This window comes from Lepidochelys olivacea (genome assembly GCF_965140295.1).
Source record: "Lepidochelys olivacea isolate rLepOli2 genome assembly, chromosome: 7".
NCBI classification, from domain to species: domain Eukaryota; kingdom Metazoa; phylum Chordata; order Testudines; family Cheloniidae; genus Lepidochelys; species Lepidochelys olivacea.
In genome coordinates, this window is record NC_140417.1 from 63,450,580 (window position 1) to 63,473,570 (window position 22,991).

Sequence of the window (22,991 nt, forward strand, 5' to 3'; positions counted from 1 at the left end):
CACAAATAGATAAACCGTCGGAAAAGTTTTTTTCTTGCCAAATTACTAGGTATTGTTATTGAATTAAAAGAAAGCCAGGCCTCCCAGCTCGATGAAAAAGGCAGTGTCTTTACCCTTGTAAAATGAAAAAAAATGGTCAAAAACGTGAAAACTGAAGGTTTGTTGGCTATTCTGGCACTGGGGAGGAAAGATGAGATGAATTGTTTGATTTTTCTCACTTTACATTTTCTTAAGATTTGGTGTTAGCAGTTAATGTTAAATGTGCTTATATTAATCGCTCATATTTTTGCTCAGTTTGAATTTTTGTAAATATGATTTAAATAGGCTCTCAAGTTCGACATTTCCGTAAGTGCAGTGAGATCCTCTGATGAATGGTAGCGTGTAAGTACAAAATACTATTTAATAAGCCAAACCTAATATTTCCCCTTGGAGATGGGGAAGGGTACCAATAATGAGTGTCTTAAATATAAAAACTAGAGATGTGCTTTAGACCAATATCCTGGATCTAAATGGCCTTGAGCTTTGCCTCTGAATATGAATTTTACAGATCTAGCTCATCTCTGCTAAAATACAAAATAAAACTGTTCTTACCATTCATGTTGTATTGACTGAAACTCCACCTGCATGCAGATCCTGTGCTCCACCCAAGAGAAGCTTAAGGCTCAAACCAGTAAGGCTCCCCAGAGTTCTGGGGAGTTCTTAAAGTTCATAGAAGCAGGGGAAGTAGCTACACTCCTGCTTATCTTAGCTTTAGCTGTTCAATGCCCAGGAGTTTTCTGGAGCTGAAATGTCCAGTTATTTGAGCCCTGGGTTATTTCTAAGGTTTTAGATGTCCCTCAAGACCTTTGGAAAATCAGTTTGAAAAGTTAAAAGTTGAGCTTCAAGGTAACATGGATATTGTGTTGGTCACTTCTTGCCAGTTAAAGGAGACAGTAGCCAATAGGAGAGATGGCTTTCATTCTTACTATTTCACTGAATTTATATTACTATACATAGCTGATAATATAGCTGCCTCAGTCTTCCCCAGATTGAAGAGCTGCTTCTAGCAGTAGTAGGAAATATACTTCTCTATTTTCCTTGCCTGTGTGCAGTTTTTCTCTTAGAGCCAAATCGTAGACCCCGAACATGGAGCTCAAGTGGCCGGGGATTTACTACCATCCCTCTGCCTCTGCAGTGCTGCTTCTCCAGCCTCACTATTGATTGTGAATGGCCTATGGCAGATTTTCATAGAGTTCAGGGAACCCCTTGCTCTTGGCCTCGTTCCTAATACCTCTCTTTTGCAGGGGAACCAGAGTGGTTAAACAGAGTCACGGCCCTATTTAGCAATAGGGGTTGGAAGTAGGATTCATCCTTACATGCTTTGTCAGACCAGAACGTATCTTTTAAAATAAAGGTCTTGATTTATTTTAATTATAAAATGTCAGGTTTGCCAACATCAGACACATCTCTGTATTTGCACCTAGTACTGGAGTAGGCTTCTATAAACTGGAGTGGTTTTTTCAGTGGTACTTGGACTTAGAACTTAAAAGAAAAAAGGTTCTCACTGTGTATACAAAACAAAATAATGGTGTATGTGCAGAGAGGGCTGAGTGAATGCATATAAAGAAAAGGAAATGTAATACTGCAAATTAAGCTTAATGTTTTTATTGTAGGATTAGATGTATGTTGTAGACAGATATCAAAAGAGGTGTCTAGTGAAGTGAGTATTGGAGTGGAAGAATTTCAGTGGTATGTGAGACCTTGTCCCTTGGTGGATGGATTGTTGGATGCTGCTCTGTCTGTGAGCATAAATGTAAAACTATTTGGGAGAGAGACTCCTCACTTCACTTATTGACAGGCATTCTGTCCTACCCTGGCTGGCAGACCCTCTGGCGTTGCTCTGGAGAACCTGCTGATGGCCAGCAGTGCCTCTGCTTCTTTCTGTCTGCAGTGAGCTGGGGATCTATCAAATAACACAATCTCTTAAAAAAACCAAACCATCTCGGATGTGGTGATCGCGAAAGAGAGAAATGAGGGGAGGGGAGGAATAAAAGCTGTCACTACTACCTTCTCTGCTTCCAGACTCTGAATAACATGACACACTCAAGTAGAACAATGACCAGAGGAGCTAGAAGGAAGGAAGGATGAGTATAGAGAGGGAGGCATGTACTGAGAAGGGAACAGTAGAATAATTCCAGCAGAAATTTTGGGATATAGACACAACATACAAAGAAGCAGGGGGAGAAACTCAGGGTTGCATTGTATTCAGCTTCTCTTTCTCTACCATCTACATCTCCTTCGCTCCTGGATAATTTCAAGCCTCTTAACTGTGCTGCCCCCTCATAATTCAGTAATAGCGAGTGACGTAGAACATAAGAAGCTACTTATTTTCTTAAGTCCATAGGATCCATCCTCATCCTGTTGCCAAAGGGTATTTGAAAGGCCATCGTATGTTGGAATTTGAAAGGATCAGTGGAGAAAGACCATGCCAGCTTCAGGAGCAGGAAACCTCCTACACAGAGCAGTTTATACCTAGGCTAATGAAAGAACACAGCTGTCATGCAATTTTAGTTGGCTCAGGCATAGAGCAATTATAAGAGCAATAGCTCCAGTAATGATCAGCCAGCCTGTTAAGATGATATCTTAGCATACTTCAGCAGTGACTTTTATGAAAAACCATTAAAGACCAAGCTTAGATTACTAGTAATCATCTTTACACGTGCATGCCTATATCCTATAGGATGAGTGAAAAGGTAGAGCTTTCATTGCTACTTCAAGAAATTATACATAAAAATTACGTGAAGCTTTTAAAAAATTTATGGGCTAAATTCTCTTCTTACTGTGGTTCTCTGGCTGTTTATAAAAGTGTAAGTGAGATTAGAATTTGTCCCTTTCTAATCATATTGTTTGTTCTCAGAGTCTCTTTTTTGAAAGCTTGAATGCTGGTAAATCTTAAATTTTTGATAATCCAAACAAAAGTGGTTTTGAAAACTTCACTTTAACCAACATAAAGATAACAGCTCAGTTGCTTATATTTCATATTACATATTGAAATATGGATTCTGAGTGTTAAAATGGATTCCTAATTTCCTATGACTAAAATCCTTTGATAATAAAAAGCCTTATTTCAGTTAAACGTTACTTTTCACAACTGAGCTCAATACAATATAAATACAATGGGGTAGGGGGAGAAGCCCATTACAGCCTGACTATGTACTTTGTGAGTTTCTCGGAGTGATTGTGATTATAAGGAAAATAGAAATGACAAAATAAAAATAATGGTACTACCGGTTACATTTCTTGCCCATCTCACAGTTCATATAGTTGTCATGTTCACAATGCATGTAAATATTACATTTTGCTGAACAGCTTTGCATAGCTGGTTGGAGATGGAATAACTTTTTTCTAATTAAATTTTAAATTGGTGTAAAATAGTCCGACTATATGTATAGAACAAAACGATATAAGCAAATGCTAAAGAAAAAAGTAAGGGTATAGTAATGTTTTATCTACGTGATATAGACCTATGATACATCTTGTGGTGTGAATTTAATTAAGCTGTGTTCTTATTGCCTGAATTTCAGTGGTACAGGGGTGATCATAAGGATCAATACAGTGCTTTCACTGAGGAGTGATATGGTTCTGTGCGGCATTTTCAGTAGGTCTCCGAATGAGTGCTCCCTATTTTCATATCCTAGGACTGATAGAAGGTTAATTCAAGAAAGTGGGTCAGATTAAAGTTCCCTTGTTTATACAAAGTTGGATTGAATTTTAAACCATCCACTTATAGCTGTTATAACCAGCTGAATTATTTTGTGGATTATCACAAACATTGATCGTCCTTGACATTACTTTTGATGCCCGAGCTAAACCCAAGCAGATGATCGCATTAGTGTGGTGTCAGTTTTGTCACTTGAAAGCCTCCCTCAGTCAACTGCAGTTTGAAAAGAGTCCAATGTAACAGAGCATAGATATCTGTTAAACTTGGCTTTAACCTGCAAAGAATAATAATTTATTATTCTGTGTTATGCTTCAATAGTTTTTTTGGTAACAGTAGATCATGTTAGTAGCTTGATTTTTTTGTAATATAAAGACACATAAATAGGAGAAAAGAAAAATGATAGCTAAGTAGTTGGATGTTGGCGGTCTGAATACTATTCTTGAAGCAATTCATCAAACATTTGTCTGCATAAATTATGGCAGTTAAATGAAGAAGAGCAGAAGAGATGTACACTTAGAGCCCTTTTTATAGCAGCATAAAGCAGAGTAAAAATTACATTCATTACTTTTTAAAATATATCAACTTTTATTATATTTATTCATTCATTGGGCTTAGAATCTGTCTCTTACCTAATGAAACATTGTTTGACATTAAGAATACCTCGCACTGCAGTTGGGAAAATATTTGCATATTGAAAAAAATACCATTACAAAATACTCTCGCTTCTTGTAATGACAACAGTTGGCCAGTAATTTTACATAGAGTATATGACCTTTCACTAGGATAAAAAAATTATCTTGTTAGCGCTAATGAGTAACTTTAGTTGGATGTCTACTTTGTAAGGTTTAAAGTGACTGAAATGAAAGTTGCATCTAGCATTTTGCTGGTCTTTGTGTGAAAAGGTCAAATTTCCATACTAGACCTAGTTTAGGTTGGGTACATCTTGAAATTATTTTTATCCACATCATCCTTTTGCACCCTGAGTTATTAATTTATTTTTCATTTTTTAACAATAAATTTACTCACTTGTGAATTCTTACAAGTGATACAAAACCTATACTATCTGAGCCTCTTAAATGAGTTGAATGAGTCTGGTGTGATATTCTTAACAGAGCCAGTGCATTACAATGAAGAAATCAGTCGTCTTTGCCAGACTTTTGAAGCAGATTAATTCTTTAAGAGGCTCTTTGGTGGGTAATAGAAAGGAAAAGTTATAGTTTAAGGCCCCAATCCTACAGGGTCAATGGGTCTACTCATTTTTTTAAGATTAAATATGTGCATAAGTGTTTAGAGGATTGTCACATGAAACTGAAAGGGAAATAAAACATCCTAAAAGATTTTACAAAATAGAAATTGTCTCATGCGGTAGACAGATATAGGCCTTAGTGTTGCGAAATATGGATTTCAGTTTGTCTACATTCAGATTAAGGAAATGAAGTGAGAGATTTGTGGTGCTCTTGAGGAGTATAGCCTGTTGACTCCTGTTTCAAAATGGTTTTATAACACTTATAAATAACAATTAAAATATCATTGTTGCATGGTATAATATACATAGGCTCAGTCTACACACATAGTTGTAGATTTGGACTTACAAAAGGCGTTTTTTAAAAAAAAAACTAAAAACCACATTTAATTGAATCTGTACAACTTGATGTGTGGGCACTCTAAAACCTGGCATATAAACCTACCTGTACCTCAAGCTAAATAGATGCAATCAGTTTTAAACTGATAAGTAAGACTCAGATTTTATCAAGGGCATTTTAAGTTAAAAAAAAAAAAAAACACAGACAATATGCGGGCAATAAACAATAAATCACTGGAGCCCGAGCCCCGCTACCTGGGACTCAGAGCCTGAGTCCCCTTGCGGAGGGACGGGATGGGGCTGGAGTCCCAGAGGTTACGTAAAATCACAGAATCCATGACCGACTTGTAGCCTTACTGGTAAGTATGTTTACAAAGGGGTTTGCCTCAGTTTAACTAAACCAGTGTGAATTCATCTTTATATAAGCCAATAAACTGACCAATAATAATCTATAGTGGTTTTTAAAAACTTGACCATCTCATTCATTATTTTATGACTTTATGGAATTTATTATTTTTTAAATCTCATTTTAATAAAGATGAACTGAAAACTTGGCCAAGAGATGGAAAAAAATTTGTAAAAATGGTTCAAAATAGTTTTTTTTTTTAAAAAAGGACAGATAGAATACTGTAATCCCACTAGCAAAATGTAACTATTTCACAGGGAGAAAATCCTTAACATATTTATGTTGGAATTCAAATGCCAGTGGGGATTTGTAAATCAGATTCTTTCTTCTAAAAATGAAGCATGGCACACAGTTACTATCAAACATATGGACACTGAGCCGTTAACAGATTAGGTCACATAAGCATGTTGGTTCCACTAGTTTGCTGTAATCCTACCACGTATACTTTCACTGCCCATCATTACTTTTGAATTATGTTTTGAAAATTTGGGCCCAAATTTGAATGCTAATGTAATAAATGTGGATTGTGTTGGGTTGTGGTCATGGTGGTTCAGATATTTATTTATGTGAGGTGTTGGAAAGAATTTTGACATTCCCCCAAAGCTTTGGTCACCCTGATGTTCCTTGTAGATGCGGTGATTATATGAGTTAAAAGCTCTTAAATTGAGAGATGATGTCACATCGTCTAGCGTGTCTCATTGGAAAAATATGCATGACTGGCACAAAATGGACTCTTGAATTACTCTGTTGCCAGCTGTGTTATGCAATAATTGCATGGTGAATGATGGCCTAAGTGCTACAATAAAACTTTGCTTGTAGAAATGAAGGGAAACTATTGTAGTTTCAGATCTTCTTTCAAGTCTTTGGTAAAACAAATAGAATTGCTGCATGCATGCCCAGTCTCCCCCTTCACTCCATGTGTACTTCTGAATGATTTTGTAACTTTATTTTTGGAGTTTTCTTTGGGAAATCAAGATTCCACAGTGAGTCCATCTGTATTATCCTGAGGAAAAATCCTGTAGAAGAGAGTCCTTTTGTCCCCTTTTTTAAATTGACTCTTAACTCTTGAGGTATTTGAGTGCATGCTGTTCTACTAGTTCACAGTTGTAGGCCATGCTGAGATATACCAGAGAAGAATGCCTTCAACAGGATACAGATGTGACTATGTGGCTGGCTCTTGGTACTACCCATATGCAATAGCATGCTAATTCTTCAAAGTAAACTGCATGTAAAATTTAACACACCGTGATTAAGGCTTTATCAAAGTTGTACTTTTTTTTTATATGATCCAACAGCACAGCTGTAAAAGCTAACATATATTAATTTGATTCAATATCCCATTTTGCTGTACATGCATGCTGTCTGTTGCACTTGACCAAGCAAATTATATGAGCTGTTGTGGCATAGGAGTGAGGTAGGTATCTTTAGTTGTTCCTTGAAACGATGGATCAGTTTGGTTTGTTGATCGTAGACAATAATGCAAATGCAATAATGCAAAACTCAGACACTTGAAAGATGGTTGTGAACGTGGATTTGCCACTTTCCTTAATGTGACCTCCCTGGAAATTCTTTACTTGAGATTTCCTTGCTTAGTGTCAGCTTCTTAATTGCATCTAAGTAGATGTTACAGTCAACACCACGTTGTGATGAATGAGGGGAGAAAAGTGACCACCTTTGCCCCTATTTTGTTTGAGTTTCCACTTTTGTTTCTTTTGAGAACTCTTTCTCTCACATTATTTACCTACTAAACAAAACAGGGACAAGTGGAGGCTGTGCAATCAAAGATTAATGCTGTGATACAAGAGGAAGGAAAGCAAACACCTAGAGAACTATAGTGGCACCCAACAAAACTGTAGTACCAATATTAGCCAGTTTTTCAATAGAGCTCTCTAAAAGTATCATTATGTAAGTACTCCTGTAAATTTTTTGTTGTGCTTAATGTTGAATTTTAGCAGCACATACTTTTTTGGGATGTTTGTGATGAATGAGGATCAAAATATTACTTAATGAATTATACTTGTAAAGATCAGATCCTTGAGGGGTTTTTGTTTTGCACATGAAAGGGTTCTAATTGACATGGAAATTTTTAAGGCAGTCTAAAATATAGACCAAGGGTGGGATTTCCAGTTATATTCATGGATTGGCCTAACTCTGTTATTGAAGTGAATGATGGCCTTTGACCTCAATGGAACAAAAATGGGACACAGAGCTTTTCACTTCCAGATCTACTTAGTTAGATAATTATTGAAAGCTCTTATTGTCTCATGGCTTCTCAGTAATTTACATTAAATGAGTCTTAGTCTAGAGGTAAGAGGACAAGTGTAAGGTCCAAAATTCTGTCTCAAACCACTGTTACAGGTAGGTCACTTGCCAGCAGTCTTAGTAGAAAGATCAGTGATTGACTGGAGATTGAGCTATCCTTTCACCTCTACAAATGCACACTTCATTACTAGGTTGCACTGTATTGGTAGGACAGATGCATGGAGTTTACACTGTCATTGATGGTGCTGTATCAGTTTTGTGAACAAAACAGAAGGTGTGAATTTTTAGGGTATAAATGTGCTTCATTTGTTCTTCCTCCTCCTCCCTCCACCCCTAGCCACAATGGACCTTCTCCCATAAAGCTACCTGGAACAGCCTTTATGCATTTTATTTACACTATTTGTTCAAATCTTGCTTGAAAGAGCCATCTCTTATCTCTGGTTTAGGGCTAAAGTAGCAAAGACAGAGGGAAAAATATTTAGTGGAACTTAATGAAAAAAATATTGTCAGTTCCATCCCAAGTCACTTCGTGGCTCCAAACTTTTGCTTTTCATAAATCATGTGCAAAGTGCCATATTTGTGTGTTTAACGTGCACAATTTTGAAATACCACCAATTTTTATTTTAAAACAAAACTGTACCAGATTGTAATTTTGCACATCCAAAGTTGTCCTAACAGAAGGCAAAAATGGTCCTATTTTTGAGTTAAAGCATGAAATTTCAAGGCTTCCCGCAAAAATGGATCAAATTTGTGAAACTGAAGTGAGACTTGAAAACAACTCTAATTTTATAATGAATATGTTGCCTAACCCTGCTTATGAATCCTGCTTCTCTCACACATACAATACTCTTATCAGGCCATACTTAATTGGGAAATGTTCGTAATTGAGATGACTGCAGGGAATCTCTCTAAACACTAACTGCTGTTTAATGGGTGTGGTAATTCTGCTTAATTGGGATGCTTTTGGTGATTTACTTTTGCTTGTCTTCCATGTGTCTGTCTCATGCTGGTTCTTTGTTTGCTCCTCTGGAAGCAGCTTTTAGCCCTTCCTTACAGAATGGGTATAAAGAGCTTTTTAGGTATGTTGCTATTTCAGCTAACTCTGCCACTGTGCTTAGACATCTCATAGTTGCTTCCGCTGTCAATATGGGGGCAAATAGGGAGCTCAGACCTTATCCCAGCCTAGATGGTGCTCCCTCCCAGGTCTGTAGGCTTGTCCAGTAGTGGGATAGTTTTTTCTGCTCTGGTCTGAGGGCAGCAGCATCAGTATAAAAATTACTTCTTCACTACATTCAGAACTTTACTTAGGTCAGAAAGGCCGTTGACCAGGGAAATAGTCACAAAGAGGATTTTCCTCCTCCTGAGCATTCTCATCTCCTGCACTTCACCAGTGTTGCTAGAATACATGGCTATTGTTCCTGTCTTCAACCCTGGTATGGCATTTTTAAGGAGGGTACATGTGGGAAGACGATTGATGTTCCCGATAACGTGTAAAAGCTGATGTATTGATGGCATTGAAAGCCTGTGATGTTGAATGAACTCTTCCATGGGTTCACATATATGTTGGAAAGGAAAAGAGAAAGGACTGATTCCTGTGAAAGCTTTTAAGGATGAGAACTGGCCCCTATTATCATTGTTCATCCCTTTAAAAGGAAAGACTGAAGCTGATCTACACCATGATCATACACTATGCAACCATGCACTTCTGGTAAATCTTCCATATGGATTGGCAGCAGCTCATGAAGGATTTTGTTGAAAGATACAGAGAACTTGAGCATTGGGGCTTGACATCTTTCCATAGCCCTAGAGAGCTGCCCATGCATCAGTGCTACTAGAGCAGTTTGAGTGGCATTTCTAAACCCTGGTTGTAAACCCTGGTTGCCTTGATGTTGGCAGACATAGGTGCTGTTGGAGTCTAGTTCTTACCACCTTTCTAATGAGGTTTCCTGGGAAAAAGAGTTTTGGAATCAAACGATATGTGTAGTCTTTTGAAAGTGCATTCTTGGTCTGGGTAGTTCACCTGTCTCAATTTATGTTAAAGGTACTCAGATATGTGGGCGTCACCACTTCAATAAGTACCTAGACAATCAGTTTTTTGTGAACCTGTCAGATCTTTTTCATGCTTCAGTGCAATGGGAAGGCTAGGAAGGGATTGATTATTTTGGTCATGAATGGGCCAAACTATTCTTTGTTGGATTTCACTGTTGATGATGGGTCTGAGTTGTGTATAATGGCCAGAATGTCATTCAGAGCTTCCTAAATCTCTACATACGTGATCAGACCAAACCATGTCAGAGATTGGTTCTTGCTTTCTGCACTTGATTGTTATCCTGCTTCCTTGAGAGACTGACGAATTTTTAGTTCCACTTTCAGCAAAGTGGTCTAAGAGCACTTCACAGTGGGTGGCACTTCAGGTATGAGATTTCTTTTTAAACTGTCCAGATTCTAAATCAATCTGTCTATCTGGGATAGTTCAGGTATGGCCATAGTTGAACAGATTATGCTACAGTACTTGTAACAGTCCCTACTTGTCATCTGTAGCTCAACTGGAGCTTTAAAAAGATGGGTATCCTTGTTTACATGTAAGGTATGTGGATACTGGTTCTTAGCAATCAGAACTAGGGATAGAAACCAGATTTTATCAATCCCAGTCTGTTACCTTATACACTAGACTATGCTTCCCTCAAAAATGTACATAGTGCTAAAGTATGTTCTCATGTGCAACTGTAAATAGCTCTGAAGAGTTCTCTGGTGGTACTTTACAGTCTGTCCCCCGTCCCCCTCCCCCGCCACACACACACACACACACCCCTCCACTCCATTATCATTATGCTTATTTGTCTGGCTGGGGTTTATAATGAAGAATAAGGAAAAACTATCCGGACACCTTACAGTGCTTGTACTTCATTTAACAATTGGGGGCACGCTGCTAATGTGCTATTTGTTTTTCTGAAGTTCAATTGTTCAGAATAACTTTTACCTGCTAGAACTCCCATAGATGCATCTCTCAAACTAAAAGCCAAGTGCAGGAGTACAAAACACAAACCAACCGCATCTCCCTCTTTTTAAATAGTATTAATAAATGCTTGCTCAGACTTGGTCCTAATCAGATTGTATGAGTGCTTGAATACTTCGGCACAATCAGAGCTATACTAACTTTCTGTTAGATATGAAAAACCTGCATGCTCTGATGTTTGTTACTACTATATGTTTTGAAGAAGATATTGTGCCATGTCATTTATTTCATTCGATTAAGTCATTAGGGAAGATTAATGATTAGTGGCTCATTTCTTAGATATATGTTTAAGAAGAAAAGAATTTTACAAACATCTGTGCAAAAACATACAACAGCTTCCTGTTTTCTTATCGGTAAATGCAGCTGTTCCTGTTTTTAAAAAACAGATAAGTGTGATAATGTGGAACAGCTATATTTGAAAGCTGCATTTTCTGATATCTTAGACATATTTCTCTTTCCTGGGGTTGTACAGACATAAATATGAAAAAATAAGCTTAAAATTGTATGCTGGTTGTGATGGGTTCAATCACGGAAACCCCCTTGTGACTGTCACCTGATGTGCTGAGAGTATATCTGAGCCTATTTTCTCTGCCAGTTTGGGCCTCCAGAACCCTCCCTTATTGAGCCAGAAACGCCAGTCTGCTCCAACACAGACCCAGGGTCTGAATCTTGTGCCCCAAAGCTGCAGACTTAACTGAAAACAGCTTAAGACGTGCTCCTGTCTCCAGCGCCCAGACTCCCAGCTTCCAATGGGATCCAAACCCGAAATGAATCCGTTTTACTCTGTATAAAGCTTATACAGGGTAAACTCATAAATTGTTAACCCTCTATAAGTCTGATAGAGAGATATGCACAGCTGTTTGCTCCCGCAGGTTTTACTTACTTACTTACTTTGGGTTAATTAATAAACAAAAGTGATTTTATTAAGTATAAAAAGTAGGATTTAAGTGGTTCCAAGTAATAACAGACAGAACAAAGTAAGTTACCAAGCAAAATAAAGCAAAACATGCAAGTCTAAACCTAATATACTAAGAAACTGATTACAGATAAAATCTCACTCTCAGAGATGTTCCAATGAGCTTCTTTCACAGACTGGACTCTTTCCTAGTCTGGGCCAAATCCTTTCCCCTGGTAAAGTTCTTGTTCACTCCAGCTCAGGTGGGAACTAGGGGATTGCTCATGACTGGAACCTCCTTTGTTCTGTTCCACCCCCTTATATAGCTTTGGCACAAGGCGGGAATCTTTTGTCTCTTGGTCCCCACCCCACTCCTTCTAAATGGAAAGGTTTAAGATTGATTTCAGTACCAGGTGACATGATCACATGTCCTGTAAGACCCCAAGCCTTCATTCTTCCTGGCCTGACTCACAGGAAGGCTTGCAAGTAAACAAAGCCATTTACAACTGTCATATATACAAAGGGAAGGGTAAACCCCTTTAAAATCCCTCCTGGCCAGAGGAAAAATCCTCTCACTGGTAAAGGGTTAAGAAGCTAAAGGTAACCTCGTTGGCACCTGACCAAAATGACCAATTAGGAGACAAGATACTTTCAAAAGCTGGGAGGAGGGAGAAAAACAAAGGGTCTGTGTCTGTCTGTATGCTGCTTTTGTCAGGGACAGAACAGGAATGGAGTCTTAGAACTTTTAGTAAGTCATCTAGCTAGGTATGTGTTAGATTATGATTTCTTTAAATGGCTGAGAAAAGAGTTGTGCTGAATAGAATGACTATTCCTGTCTGTGTGTCTTTTTTGTAACTTAAGGTTTTGCCTAGAGGGATTCTCTATGTTTTGAATCTAATTACTTTGTAAGGTATTCACCATCCTGATTTTACAGAGGTGATTCTTTTCTTTTTACTTCTATTAAGTCTTCTTGTAAGAAAACTGAATGCTTTTTCATTGTTCTAAGATCCAAGGGTTTGGGTCTGTGGTCACCTGTGCAAATTGGTGAGGATTTTTACCAAAACTTCCCCAGGAAGTGGGGTGCAAGGGTTGGGAGGATTTTTGGGGGAAAGACATGTCCAAACTACGTTTTCCCAGTAAACCCAGATAAAGTTTGGTGGTGGCAGTGGAAATCCAAGGGCAAAGGGTAAAATTAATTTGTACCTTGGGGAAGTTTTAACCTAAGCTGGTAAAAGTAAGCTTAGGAGGTTTTCGTGCAGGTCCCCACATCTGTACCCTAGAGTTACATTTATACAAATAGGATGACCACACTCAGTAGATTATAAGCTTTGTAATGATACCTTACAAGAGACCTTTTGCATGAAGAATATTCCAGTTACATTATATTCACACTCATTAGCATATTTTCATAAAATCATATGGAGTGCAATGTCACACTGGTATTTTTTTTATTGGTCATTATCATAGTAAAAACCTATGACCAGAGGTGTCATCCACTACCTGAATTGCACTTTTCATCATAAGGAGTACTTGTGGCACCTTAGAGACTAACCAATTTATTTGAGCATAAGCTTTCGTGAGCTACAGCTCACTTCATCGGATGCATACTGTGGAAAATACAGAAGATGGTTTTTATACACACAGACCATGAAAAAATGTGTGTTTATCACTACAAAAGGTTTTCTCTCCCCTCACCCCACTCTCCTGCTGGTAATAGCTTATCTAAAGTGATCACTCTCCTTACAATGTGTATGATGATCAAGGTGGGCCATTTCCAGCACAAATCCAGGTTTTCTCCCCACCTTGATTGTCATACACATTGTAAGGAGAGTGGTCACTTTAGATAAACTATTACCAGCAGGAGAGTGGGGTGGGGGAGAGAAAACCTTTTGTGGTGATAAACACCCATTTTTTCATGGTCTATGTGTATAAAAACATCTTCTGTATTTTCCACAGTATGCATCCGATGAAGTGAGCTGTAGCTCACGAAAGCTTATGCTCAAATAAATTGGTTAGTCTCTAAGGTGCCACAAGTACTCCTTTTCTTTTTGCGAATACAGACTAACACGGCTGTTTCTCTGAAACTTTTCATCATGTATGTGTGCTTTATTAGAAAGGGGCTGAAACTTAAAATTGGCATCCAAAGTATCATCATTAAAGGGATATAGTTAAAAAAAAAAAGTCAGAGGTATGATTTTTAAAGTTAACTTAAAATAGTAAAAAGTAATGTCTAATATTGTCATAACTGAAAGATCAATAAATATATTTTTTCCAGTTCATTTATTTTCTGAATTTGAACACATGGTCTCTACTCACTGTCTGCACTGTATAGTTAGATTTTTTTTTTTATATGGAAGCAACACAACAGGTGAAAGGGAACTATATGAAAATCTGAGTGTAAATCTTGAAATGTTCTAGCAACACTGATCCTGCTTAACTTCAGACTTCATGGGATCACAACCTGAGGTGGCATGACTCCAGACAACCCACAGACTTTCATAGAATATCAGGGTTGGAAGGGACCTCAGGAGGTCATCTAGTCCAACCCCCTGCTCAAAGCAGGACCAATCCCTGACTAAATCATCCCAGCCAGGGCTTTGTCAAGCCTGACCTTAAAAACTTCTAGGGAAGGAGATTCCACCACCTCCCTAGGTAACGCATTTCAGTGTTTCACCACCCTCGTCGTGAAAAAGTTTTTCCTAATGTCCAACCTAAATCTCCCCCACTGCAACTTGAGACCATTACTCCTTGTTCTGTCATCTGCTACCACTGAGAACAGTCTAGAGCCATCCTCTTTGGAACCCCCTTTCAGGTAGTTGAAAGCAGCTATCAAATCCCCCCTCATTCTTCTCTTCTGAAGACTAAACATCCCCAGTTCCCTCAGCCTCTCCTCATAAGTCATGTGTTCCAGTCCCCTAATCATTGTTGTTGCCCTCCGCTGGACTCTTTCCAATTTTTCCACATCCTTCTTGTAGTGTGGGGCCCAAAACTGGACAGAGTACTCCAGATGAGGCCTCACCAATGTCGAATAGAGGGGAACGATCACGTCCCTCGATCTGCTGGCAATGCCCCTACTTATACATCCCAAAATGCCATTGGCCTTCTTGGCAACAAGGGCACACTGTTGACTCATATCCAACTTCTCGTACACTGTAACCCCTAGGTCCTTTTCTGCAGAACTGCTGCCGAGCCATTTGGTCCCTAGTCTGTAGTGGTGCATGGGATTCTTCCATCCTAAGTGCAGGACTCTGCACTTGTCCTTGTTGAACCTCATCAGATTTCTTTTGGCCCAATCCTCCAATTTGTCTAGGTCCCTCTGTATCCTATCCCTACCCTCCAGCGTATCTACCACTCCTCCCAGTTTAGTGTCATCAGCAAACTTGCTGAGGGTGCAATCCACACCATCCTCCAGATCATTTATGAAGATATTCAACAAAACCAGCCCCAGGACCGACCCCTGGGGCACTCCGCTTGATACCGGCTGCCAACTAGACATGGAGCCATTGATCTCTACCCATTGAGCCCGACAATCTAGCCAGCTTTCTATTCACCTTATGGTCCATTCATCCAGCCCATACTACTTTAACTTGCTGGCAAGAATACTGTGGGAGACCATGTCAAAAGCTTTGCTAAAGTCAATGAACAACACGTCCACTGCTTTCCTTTCATCCACAGAGCCAGTTATCTCATCATAGAAGGCAATTAGATTAGTCAGGCATGACTTGCCCTTGGTGAATCCATGCTGACTGTTCCTGATCACTTTCCTCTCCTCTAAGTGCTTCAGAATTGATTCCTTGAGGACCTGCTCCATGATTTTTCCAGGGACTGAGGTGAGGCTGACTGGCCTGTAGTTCCCAGGATCATCCTCCTTCCCTTTTTAAAAGATAGGCACTACATTAATCTTTTTCCAGTCATCTGGGACCTCCCCCGATCACCATGAGTTTTGAAAGATAATGGCCAATGGCTCTGCAATCACATCCACCAACCCCTTTAGCACTCTCGGATGCAATGCATCCGGCCCCATGGACTTGTGCTCATCCAGCTTTTCTAAATAGTCCTGAACCACTTCTTTCTCCACAGAGGGCTGGTCACCTCCTCCCCATGCTGTGCTGCCCAGTGCAGCAGTCTGGGAGCTGACCTTGTTCGTGAAGACAGATGCAAAAAAAGCATTGAGTGCAGAGTTCCCTGTCGTAATGTTTTAGTAGAACAATAGTGGAAATATAAAATGTTAAAAGTCAAAATAGGGCACAAATCTAAAGTGAAATAGATACATATTTTCATATTGGCTTGCAGTTTCTTTACAATGTTTCTATTTTAGTCATAACTGAAATTCTTTAAACAATATTAAGTAAAACAATGTATATATCTGAAAACTATACCTATACATAAGAATGCTAAGTGTTTTTAAACTACATCTTTGTCCTTTAGAATAAAAGAGAAACTAAACCTTAGGTCTTACGTATCTGATGAAATTTCACTTGTTTAACTTAAGTTAGGTTTAAAAACTATTCTAGGTAAACTGGTGCAAAAACATAGATAGATACACATATTTTGGTTTGAGTGGCTTATTTCAATTTAGTGTAAGTCAGGAAGCAATCAACTTAAGCGAAATAAACTTGAGCCATGCTCACACTGAAATAAGATTGTCTACACAGCGTTTTGTACCAGTTTAACTACATCAGCATGCAAGCATGGTTTTAGCTGAACTGACATGGTTTGCATGTAGACCAGGCCTCCTCCTTCAGCTGCTGAAGTTAATACAAACAAAAAAAATCTAAAAAGATGGGGCTTTAAAATAATTATTTTAATCTTTTTTTCAGAATTCTCAGGTTGCGTTATATGGTCCTCTTCTTATCATCTTTTTGGTAGAAGACTATTTCCTGATTTTACATTTTAGGAAACGTGTCTTATTCTGGTGGTGCACTTGAAGCAGCAGGATGGTTGCTTCCGTTTCTTCATCCATAAATTCTTGTGCTTTGAGTAATAGGGCTCAAATCTGGGAGAGAGCAGGAAGGAAAGATCTTCTTGTCTTTCTTTTATTCTTGAAGAACTCTTCCTTTATCTCTTAAGACGTGGACACTATTAAAGGATTGATAAAATCTCCATTCTTAGAGGTTTTTAAGGCCCGGCTTGACAAAGCCCTGGCTGGGATGATTTAGTTGGGGTTGGTCCTGCTTTGAGCAGGGGGTTGGACTAGACGACCTCCTGAGGTCTCTTCCAACCCTAATCTTCTATGACTCTGACTGTAGAATTCTGTAGCTTTTTTCTAAACTGTTCTCTTCCATGCTCAAATCCCACTAACAGAGGGTCACATTATCAGGACTCTGAAGAGTCTTTCCCTTCTAGTATTCCTAATAATTCCGAAGTTTAAGATTTGATTTGCTTATCTAAAATTTCTGTTTTCCTTTCAATGCAAACTTTCGGTCAAGATTTTTATTATACCGGTGTTCCCATAGGCTATGGTAGGACAATCTTTTACCTCCTCTGCCTCTTGTAACAGTGCTTCCTCCTGACCACCCTCTTTGCCAGTGGAGAGGAGTGTTACACACAGTTAATGACTTCACATGCCAACTCATTAATGGCAACCACTGTACAGCATATGTGTAAAGTAACTACCTACAGTAACATTAAACTAAAGTTCCCCTTAATGGAAATCTATATGGTGTATACATTCATTATCAATTTCTGGCTGGTACTTTGTCTTTCAGATGATGATGATTCCAAAGTACCTTGCATAGTAGTCCTGTGAAATGCCGAGCTCCATTAGCTCTCCTATGGTAAGCCATAGGAATTTGAAGTGTACAGTGCACCTTGCTGGATGCCCGATGGGGCACAATTTGTAGGCAGAGCTACTCTAGGGATACATCAACAGCATGCCATTATATGGCATTTGCTAAGACTGGGAGCAGTAGTTAATACAGTCAGGTTTTCTCTCTAAATAGAAAGAAGCTGAAAGAGATGAGTGTGGCAAATGGTGTGAGGTAGGAGTTTTCAGGGAGGGGAGGAAGTAGAAAAAAGTTGGTGTCCCTTCTCTGGTTGATTCTTACATGTCCTTTAAAAATGTGTAAGTGCCTGCAAGTTGTCATAACTCACAGCTTGCATTGACTTCCAATGGAGTCCCCCCACATGTAGTGAGAATATTGGGCCCTACATGCGGTATAGCAACCACTCCTACCGCCATGATATTCAGCTTCCTATGAGATGGGACATAGCAGTATAGAATTGCAAATTTAATCAAATATTATATACTAGACAGCATTTGAGTAATCATAATTTGACAGTGATAACTGGAGTTTTTAAAACTTGTCATGATTTGCTTTTGCTTTTTCCCCTTATACTTCAAATCTACCAAACAGCAGAATGCTTTTGTGCAAGAATCCTTGATAACAGAGGTGTAAAATGGAAGGAGTGATGATTAAAAAAAAATCTCAATGAGTGAACTACTGCTCCCAAAAGAGAGCTTTTATCAATGTCCATAAACTGATGGTTCAATAAAAATGAACTGACAGTGGATTTGCAAGAAAGGAGATAGAAGACTGCTTTACTCTCAGATATCTGTGCAAACAATTCTTTAAGATGCTTCTTAGTGAAAATTATGGAATGTTGGAAGTAGGATGCATTCTTTCTTCAGGAGCTGAAAAGGTCTTAGTTAAAGTTGGATTTCCTAAAATATGTGAAGAGTAAATCTTGTTTAGAAGTAGGAAGCCCAAGTATGCTTGTCCTCCAAGTCATAGTTTTACTTTGTTCTATAAGATTCCTTATATTCTCATGCCTAAATAGTGATTCTAAATTATGTACTTTGATTTGCTTTATTATAAATACTCAGGTGCTGAAGAGAGACCTAGATTCAATTTGTAGCAGTGCATGCTACAGTTCTATCTCCTCAGTCCTAGCAGATTTACCTGTGTCAGTATACTCCAGAAGCCTTTGTTGTTTCTTATTTTTATGAAGTAATTTGATTTTTTTATTAATATAAGTAATAGAAGAGGTTGGCAACTGGATACATAATATATGCTGTCTGTTTTCTGCTGTTCTTCATTTATTTTTCTTCTTGTTAAAGTCATCAAAATGTTGACAGCTGCATAACTCTTTTTAAAGCAGTCCTATCCTGACAGATATTACAGATATTTGTCATTTTACTTACAGAAAGTGACAGCTAAATTAGCTTTATACTGTATGGGAGGATATCTCAGATGTAGTGAGTCCAGTCAAATTTGTATTGCATTTCTTTAATGTGCTGCTCATTTTGAGTGGTTATTAAGGAATGAACAGTTCAGGGACTCATGAAGAATGTAGAAATCTTGAGTTAGCAAATATTGAAAGTTAACAAGGATTATCATATTGGTTTGTTCTAATTCTTGATTTCTTTTCACTTCTTTTTTTCAACTAGATTTGAGTTTAAGGATCTCAGCTTAGTCCTTCCGTAATTGTTATCCTTGTCACAGTGACATCCCACAACTGAGCAGGGCTAAAAGTCTGTTTTGAGAGGAGGTCTGGGACTGGAGTACTGTGGATGTATGTGGGTCACCACTGAAGTGCTTTGGTAGAGCTAGGCTGAGAACCTGACTGAACACCTGCCTATGCTGGGTCTTGCCAAGTTCAGCTCTGTCATTTGCATGGGTATTTCATATACCGTCCAAAAAATTCTAAAAGATACATTTGGTATTTTAAGGGTTAAGGTAATATTAAATGTTTAGGAATAGGCCAAATTGTAAATGAGTGAAAAATATCTTTTTTTACTGTTAACTTTTATTCAATAACTCTCTACTGTACTTTTCTGTGCCAGGCATAAATACAAAGCACAATTAAAAAAATTGCAGTGAATTTTTTCAAAGTGCTATACTAAAATGTGTCTACAAAAAGGTATTTTTAAATGCACTTGTTGCCTTTTATCCAGGTAGCTTAATTACACAATTCAGTTTTCTATAAAATTGTCTGTTTAAATTGCTGCTAAAAACTGAAAATTCTATAGCATGATATTTCTACCTTTGAATATGTTCAATGTATTATAAATGATACTGAAACTTTGAAAGTACTATAGATTTATCACAGAAAATATTATACACAGACAATGCATTAACAACTTTTGGTTGATGTGTTATAGTCTTACCTTATGCCCAGGACTTGGTCACTTAGTTATTTGAACAAACCTCATCAAGAGCAACTTACTTTGTGTTACTATCCTCAACGGAGAGGAGATGAAACAAAACACTATAGAGTTTAGACAGGATGATTGATTTGACTGTGAAAGACACTTTTATGCTATAATGTAATTTAAACATTGTCGGCTCTTAGCGTCTCCAAATCTTTTTAATAAGAAAATTAGCATTTGTCACTTATGATTTTATTATTTTTAATCCATATAACTCATATGTACACTGTCTTCAGAAGCCATATATTTTTCCCTCTGCCTTTGCTTGAGCAAATGACCTAGGTGGAAGCTAAGTAATGTAGCTTTTATTGTATGACTTCCAGGAGAGTGACTGTGTCTTCCTATCTGTGTGTGTATTGCACCTTGCACAATGGGGCCTCTACGCTGATTTGGAGTCTTTTGAACACTCCTGCAATACAAATAAATATCGTATTATGTCGCAGTTAGATGTGGTTTGTTTGTTTTTCTCTCAGTAGCACTCAGCATTGGCCCAGCCTTGCTCCCACTGAAGTCAATGGAGAAACTCTTACTGACTTTGAAGGGAACAGAGGAAGCTAACAGTGAATGCTTTTGAAAATCCCACCTCAAGATATTGTTTTATTCTCCATTTAAAGGCCTTTTGTGGCTTCCCCCTTCCTTCTGCTTTTTTTCAAAGAGTCTTCTCTTTCCCCAAGAGTTGTTCCACGAAGTTTACGACTGATTTACAGCACTCCTTGCAAGACCATATTGCGTAAAGTGGCCATTCAGAGCTTAGAGAAGATGTGGAAAATAACTGAAGTTAGAGTACTGCTTTCACTTTCCATTTGAAATTATGTTCTCTCTATAACAACATATAAAGAATATAAATCCCCAGGGACTGGCCTGACATTTTAAAGCACTCCTCTACTTTTAATTCACGGCATTCACGGTGGGAGTTTACATAGTCCTGAGGTTCAGGGGGATACTCAGATGGGAGGTGCTTAGGGTGCACATTTTCTGCTTGCTGTGCAATGCTGAACTTTTTGTATGCCAGAAGTAGAATATATAGCTTATGTAGCTTTCTCTAAAAACAAGAATGGGCTGCTTCAGTTTTTCTCTAATTTTACTTTTGTGTTGAGTGGTATTAATAATCCTATAATAAATAATCTTCTAGGCTTTAGTGATGGGATAAATATTCCCCAAGAACACAAAAGCAGAACATGGAGATTGTTTTAGTATGAGATAGACACATCTGTCTGCAGCATTACCATCATATCTTGCAGACTTGGCAGGAGCTTTAAGAGTACAATATTTCAAGTTTTATAGAAACTTGCTGAGCAACTGGACAGGATTAATCATGGATGAGATATATCATACTTAGTATGGCATTAAATTCTAGCAATAGAATGATGCAAACCAGTTCATAACCTTATAGGAACATTTTGTGCTACAGTAATCACAGGGAAATACTGTAATCCAAATGAATGATGACTATATTATGTGTTCTAGTGGAAGGTTGGGATGAGTCCTATCATTAACTGTTGCTTAATTTTTTGGCCTTAACATCATGGAAGAAAAACATGACACCAAGAATGTGGTTAAATAGACAGCAACTTTATTAACACGTCTGGGAACTGTTAAGCAAGAACTCATCCAGTGTGTGTCATCCTTCCTTTGTATCCCAGACCACCAGGTTGAAGGCTGCCATCAGCCCCCTGCTGCTCCATTCCACCTGGTCCCAAGCAATGTTGATGGGTACCCATTGTCTTCCCCTTGTAAGAGGGTTAAGGGGGTTGTCTCTTCTCTGTACCAGACATTAGGACCCTCAGCCTCATTCCCCATCATCTTTAGCAGATGTCTTCTCCTAACGAGCTTCCGATCCCTATATGTCAGGGGAACTGGACCTCCTAATGAATGAATACCTGTGCTGGGTACCTGCCAACTTGCAACAAAATGGGTGTTGCACCCTAACCTAACTGGGTCCCTAGGCTGCTGTGGAAGATGAAAAAATAACACTCTGGTTAGGTCAATTTGGCAGTGAGGGAGGAAATTCCTTTCCAGTCCCAAAAGGCAACTAGCAAGATGCCCACAGTCTAGTCATACTGTAGTCCCAAGCGGAATGATGTTGCTTTTTCTTCCCAGCACAGAATGGTATTCCTAGGCAGTGGGAAGAGCCTACAGGACCCTCTGCAGGGGAGTGAGGGAACCAGGGGTTTTTGACTGGAGAGAAGGGTACTGCATATCAGCCACAGAGCTCCCCTTCTCAAGCCCACATGGAGGGTGTGTGTACAGTGGTTAAAGGAGCCAGGGTTGTCTTGTCCCTGCTGGCCCAGACAAAGCCTCCCAATCTCTTTTTTCAGGGGATGGATTTGACTCTTGAGCTTTGGTCCAAAGGGCTGAGCCCTGAGTTAGGTTGGCTGTGCAAACTCACTGGGCACCTTTGAAAACTTAGACCCAAAAAGATTGACATATGTCACGTCTTGCACAGCTAATGGTTAAGTGAACACTGAAAGATATATCAGATCAGTTAATTGATCAAAAAGATGTTCAGTATAGTTTTTAGAAAGTATGGCATAGAAGAAAAGTATTTATACTGTGTGATAAGGTCCTTCTAATCAGACAAGGTCCTTGTCTCAAAGGGTTTAAGCCTAGAAATTAAACAGGGTAAGAAGAAATAAGGTAGATGGGTGGAGTTGGACAGAGACTGATTGTAATCAGGTATTCTAGACTTCATGGTGATGAGTACGCTAAATAAGTTGTCAAACTTTTTTAGACTGCACAGCATAGTACTATCGTGCACAGCATAGTACTATAGCTATCACATGGAAGCTGAAGATCACCCAAGGCAAACTCTTCTGCCAATATTCTTTTAACACTTTTTCCCACCCACTCTTCAATAAGCTGGGGGTCACGTGTCTATGTAAAGGGCAAAGCTTTATGCCCCTTACTTTTCTGCTTGGCCAATGAGGGAGGAGGAAAGGATGAACACTTAATCTTCCTGCCCAAATAAGAATAGCTCT

At 38.7% G+C, this 22,991-nt stretch overlaps 1 protein-coding gene across 1 annotated transcript in view; it reads left to right on the forward strand.

Annotated features, from left to right (window-relative positions):
* LRMDA (leucine rich melanocyte differentiation associated) overlaps positions 1-22,991 on the forward strand; it is a 957,336-nt gene that overhangs the window by 209,592 nt on the left and 724,753 nt on the right. The gene's annotated exons all lie outside the window — the stretch shown is intronic.